Source organism: Opisthocomus hoazin, chromosome 5, assembly GCF_030867145.1.
Source record: "Opisthocomus hoazin isolate bOpiHoa1 chromosome 5, bOpiHoa1.hap1, whole genome shotgun sequence".
NCBI lineage: Eukaryota > Metazoa > Chordata > Aves > Opisthocomiformes > Opisthocomidae > Opisthocomus > Opisthocomus hoazin.
In genome coordinates this window covers 69872943-69878942 of record NC_134418.1, presented here as the reverse complement: position 1 = coordinate 69878942, position 6000 = coordinate 69872943, and positions in this window count along the sequence as shown.

Sequence of the window (6000 nt, the reverse complement as noted above, 5' to 3'; positions counted from 1 at the left end):
AAAAAAAAGAAATTTGATCATCCACATTTATTACAAAAATAGCTATGCTGTACAAAACAGAAGAGAGAGTCAAAGGAGTCAGGTAAATGATAATAAATTTTATAAGTTCTTCTTATGACCCAGAAGTGCTCTGAGTGACATTAAATTCATAAGGGCTGGTGCTTGGCTTCTTAATGAGAAGCAAACTATGATATCTGTTCAGCTTCAGACATTTCACAAAATGCAAAAAAGATAACCTTTTTTTTTTTACCCAAAGATCTAAGTAGAAAGAATTAAAAAAATTGAAGTGTGATGACTATGTTTAGATATCAAATTATGTACTACAAATACAGAGAAAAAAATAGAAGAGGAAAGAAAATTATGTTATTTGTTATATCAGAAGTGAAAAAGGAAAGGAAGAGAATAAGAAAAACTGACTGATGAAAAATAATAGAAGTAACAAACCAAGTCAAAGGTACCTTGTTCCTTCATCTGGAAACCTCTCCATCTTTCCAGATTAACTTTGATCTGAGATACTGAAGCAGTGACGTCTTTTTTAAATTACTTTTTGTTCTTCTCCCCCATGATCTGATGATGTCTCCTTGTCAGATTTCAGTTCTGCATTATTTCCTTTTTCATCACATAGCTTTCTGATTTCTGTGTATGGTTTCTTTATATATAGAAATACGATTTTATATATATTTACAAATTCTAGACATGACATTTGTATTTTTTATATGTATTTCTGTATCAATTTTCTAGATAAATGATATTTCTATGCGTATTATTTCTATACACATAGCCATGTGTATTTTTCTACGTATGCTTTCTCTGTATTTCTGTATGTTAATGTATATATTATGTATGGAAATTAAGTGCATGTGTTTTATAGATCTAATTCCCCTGTATGTCTATATACATTACATATACAGATAATTCAGCTGCAATTTGCAGTTATTTCCCCAGTTATCTATTTTACTCTAACCTGACTCTCTTGCCCTTGCTTTTTGGGCCCTTCCTGGGCTGCTATTTCCAATGAGTTAAATTCAAACTGATACTTGCCTAGGTTGTTGTGGCTTTTTCTTAGCCAAGTAGCTGCTGTGATGTTTTTGCAGATACCAAGTATGTAAGTGTTGTTGATATAGGTAGATTTAAAAAAATTGTCACATGCATTTGCACAGCTGTGATTTATAAGCTTCTATTCATTCTTTGTAACTCCTTGCTCAAGAGACGGGAAATAAGATTCATCCAAAACCTGCTAATTAATCTCTTAGTCTAATTCTGGACAGGTGAGTACCTAACTGCCATAGGTCTTTTAAAACTATCCTTCTGCTTTTATACGCAAAAACATTTAAATTTTTTTTATTACTTGACAACTTTAGTAATCCCTAGGAAGTCTTTGAAAACAATGAGTTTTTAAGGCTAGAATGCAGTGTGAATTCAGAGGTGACAGATGATGGTTTGTTTATGGGGCAGTTGTAGGCACAAGCCAGTGGACTTGCTACTGAAGGGAAGCAGACACTAACGGCTTTTGCCACCTGCTTAGGAGAATGCATACTGTACAGGTGATCAACCAGCCCTCTGCGTGGACGAGCCCAAACAAAGTCATCCTACTAAATTTCATCTGGTGATTTTTAGAAGACCTGCTGCAAGGCTGTGTTCTTGATTGGCAGAAATAAAAAAAGGGCATATAGCATAAGCAGGAAGCAAACTGTCTCTCCTGCCTCTTCTAGCTGCTTCTTCTACTGACCCTTTTGGAAAACCGTTCGCTGACTGATTTTTTTTAGAAGTCTTAGCACCGAAGAGAAGAGGAGGATTGTAATTTAGTTATAGAAATAATTGAAGTTGTTATGCAAAAACCTTTTTTCCAGTTTTTCTACGTTATCTGTTAGAAAAAAAAATCCTCACATAGAGAAATAATTTTAAACTCTAATTGTTAATGGCAATATTTCCTCTGTTAAAAAGCCTTCAAATGTTACAGTTGTGAACCTGATAAACATTAAAAAAGAATGAAAGATTAATCCTCAGTAAAGTACAGTTATTCTAGCTACTTTAAACCAGACATGTTACAAACATACCTTTCCCTTACAAGCCTGATAGGAAATCAAGAAGGTTTACTCTAAGGGTTACCTGTTCTGTGAAGTGATTTTGTCCTTGAACGTGGTATGTTTTTATGCCAGTTTTGCCCAAATGGATATCTCTGATCATTATTCTTTTCATGGCAAAACTAGATACTCTCTCTCTCTCTAAAAATTAACATCACTGCTCACAGAGGATTTTGAGTCAGATATTTTAGCCTGTGCATTAACTACTAACAAAAGGACCCTGACAAAATTTACATAATTCAGATACACCTCAATCGAAACTGCACATAGATTACATGAATGCATTTTGGGATACAGTCTTATAGCTCACAGTTAGAGGCACGAGGTAATGTATTTGTCACAGGCAATGTGATTCCTCCAATTTTGAGGGAAGCTCACTGGTAAAGAACACTCCAGTTATGCATAAAATTTTCATTACCATGTAAGCCTTAACTCTGACTGAAGTTTTATTTTTATTGCTCCTGAAAGGCTGGACCACAAAAATAAAAACTGAAAACATCAAAGATTTTTTAATCACTTCTCTTTGATCTAGAAACTGGATCAAAATCATGGAAACTGTGTTCACCCATCTTCTATTTCTTATTATTCTTATTTTTATTTTGTTCCTTGTCATATTCTATAACAAAATGGTATATTTTAGTAGTCATTTACTAGTAGGGCTAACAGCCAACACAAAGCTTTTTATTATTTTTATGTTTTTTCCTTTACCACAGAAGAAAAGCACAATGAAGTGTCTTGTTTTGGTAGTTTTTTTTCTTGCTGGTTTCCTTTGGCAGATGATGCGATTTATGTATCTGTGGTCTGCATTACGGAGGAGGCGGCAATTCAAGGGAATGAGCCTTGTACTTGGAATATGGTCTGTACTGTCTCATCTGTAATAAGGGAATTAATTCTGTTGTCTTGGCCTTACTCTTGGGAAACTATCTTTTCTGCCTGAAAGAACTGCTATGTCTGAGGAGTGGAGTTGTCAGTCATAGGCCCATGAGATTTTTAGCATATTTATTTTTCTCATTCTGCTCAGGATTATGACAAAGTAAGCCTTCACTGATACTTTCTGGTTTATATGTAATCAGCATTCTGAAATGAAGAACAAAAAATGTCAATAGAATTTTTTTTTTTTAACAAAACTTCTTAACTTGAGAAATCACTAAGTTGAACTAAGAGTTGTGTGGAGTAGTTGGGAACAAATACAACCATGTTGGTGTTTACATTGTAAATTTACTTAGATTAAAGCTTATATTCACCTTCCAAAGGTCAAATGGGGCAGAATGCTGCTATCCAGGTTATTGCCCAGATGTGTATTTATTGCTGCTTGTGAAGTCCTCAGGTATTAGGTAACCAGACCTAACAGCAGGCTGCATCTACCTGGGTGCAGGAGTTTGTGAATTGACCTTTGCTCCTTTGACCTCTCCTGGTTTGGGCTCCTTTTTGGATGTTACTGCCTAAATGACCAGGCAGATATCAGCAAGCTGAAATGTGGTCTGGTGCTCCAGGTGTCATCTCTATTGTAATCAAGGGGATGAAATCTGTTAACCATAAACATAAACCATGTTGCTAGTTATGTCCCTTGTATAGCCCCTGCCCATCTGGACGTTAGGTCCAGCAACAGAGAGTTTGGTTTCCAGGTAATTGTCAATGTTAAACAATAGTAGTGAAGGAATTTTTAGTAGGAATAGCATTACTATGGTTGCAGGTGTGTTTGTGGTTTTTATCTATTGTCTAAATTAACTGAAACAAAAGTTTCCCACCTGAAATGTTAGCGGTCGCCTAGAGCCAGTCAAGGCGACCTAGCTACAGCGACATAGTTACAGTGACCTAGCTACGGGACAAGAGCCAGAAGAGGACTGCGCATGTGCAGAAGCTGGGGTCAACCAGCGGACACTGTGATGAAGAGGATGAGCCTTCATCCTGAGACCCCCGACGACCACCACTAGGAGGCACTGCGCAAGCACGGGTGGGAGGAGTGTATGAAAATGAACTAATTTTACTATGAAAGGGATAAGTTATGTAACCTAATAAATATGTATATTTTGATCTATATAAACTATACGGAAAAGGTATGGGGTATGCACGCTTGGTGGAATTATCCCCCGTGCATCCGGCGCCGCAATAAATAATGCCTGCCTTTTAACACTACATTGGTGTTACGAGGTTTATTCCCGGATTTTCGGTGACACTATTACATTCTGATTTTATGAAGCGACACAAACAGTACTTCGGGGAAGGTGCTTCTGGAGAGCAGAAGTTGTGAACGTTGCATGTAAAGTGCCCACAGAATTTGGAATTGTTTGTAGAGAGAAAAAAAAAAAGCAAGCTTGGAAACAGAGGTGGTCTTGAGCAATTATTAATTTTACTGGGGTCCCGATAGATGTGTATTTACTAGTAATCTGTTTATATTTGTGACTATATATGACAACTGAAGTAGCTGTGATATCACATGTGTCTGCAGCTTGTCCTGGTAGGGTTTTTTACCTCTTTGAGTACTTGTCGTGTAGTAGACAATTTATGTGTGTGGTTTAATAACATTCAAATAGTAGGGATTATATTTGGGGTTGTATTTATTTCTTTTATAGGAATTTTGGGGTTTTATCATTAATAGAACATGGGAAAACGTATATTTTCACAGCAAATATATAAATTAATGTACTTTACAAAAGCCAGAATGTTCTTTCCACCAAACTGTTTCCATTTTGCTATTTCTGGGCAGTCTCATCTTTCGGGGATTATTTTGTCCCATTGACTCTATCAATAAAAAGCAATGTCTAGTTTAAAGGAGATATGAAGTGATATAAAGTACTATTTACTGAACTATGTTACGCATTTAAGCAGGGTCAAATGCCCAGGCTGCTTCTGTCAGATTCACAGATTTCAAAATGTGAATTAAAGTATACTTTCAGCAACTGTGACTTTGAGCAACAGTAAAAGCAAATTCATTGTAAACAGAAATCTTTCTTGGATGCATTATGCAGAAATGCGAAAGGAATGTGACTGCAAAAAGGAACATTCCTGCAGGTAAGTGTTTAGAATTGTATAGAGAATGAAGAGTCTGCTACATTATTCCCTTTGAACAACAGAAACAAAGAGTGTAGGACTGGATAGGCCTTATAGGTCACAGAATCCCGTCCCTTTCTCTGCTGTATGCAGATATATTATAAAGTAGTTAACTCTATTTGTGAGACCCCTGATTTTGGGTCATAGCACACCTTGATTTTTTCACAGGTAAGCAGCTTAGTGGCATTTCAGAGATGGAATGCTCTTAACGAAAACACCCCGGAAGGAGATGAGTCCATGTATAGCACAGCACAACAACTCCTGCTTCCCCCAAGCACATGAGAGTTGACGTGCTTCTCTGGAGAATTAAGTATGCCTTGACGCATACTTGACGCATGAAGGGGACTGGATCCCACCAGATGAAGCAGGAGTATATGGAACATTTAAGCATGAAAGACAAACTATACAAAAATACTATAGAAAACATATTTATTTTCTCTGGTAACTGAACAGTAAGTTTCTGAACTTGAAGCTGAACTTGTCTAATGTATTTGGTGACAAAAGGCTGGCCTCTGTGTAAAGACGTACTGAATTAAAATGCTATGGATATTCTTGTCCCCAAACCATCTTGCCAGCAGAGGTCAAAGCTGGTGGTTAAGTTCAACAGTTTATGGGATGAGCTTACTTGGTAGTGCTTTAGAGATCTGTGCCGGAAGAGTTTGAGGAAAAAGGACATCAAATCTCACTGACATTTCACTGTTTTCTCATGTTTATGCTAATATCTACCTTCACTGAACGATTCTCCAGAATCTGACGTTCACCCAACACTCCCATAGGATCCTCATTACTACGTATTAGCTAGCCTGTATCTGAAATACAAGGAATTTCTTTTTTTTTTTAATATCTCTGGAGCCGCTTTGCACCC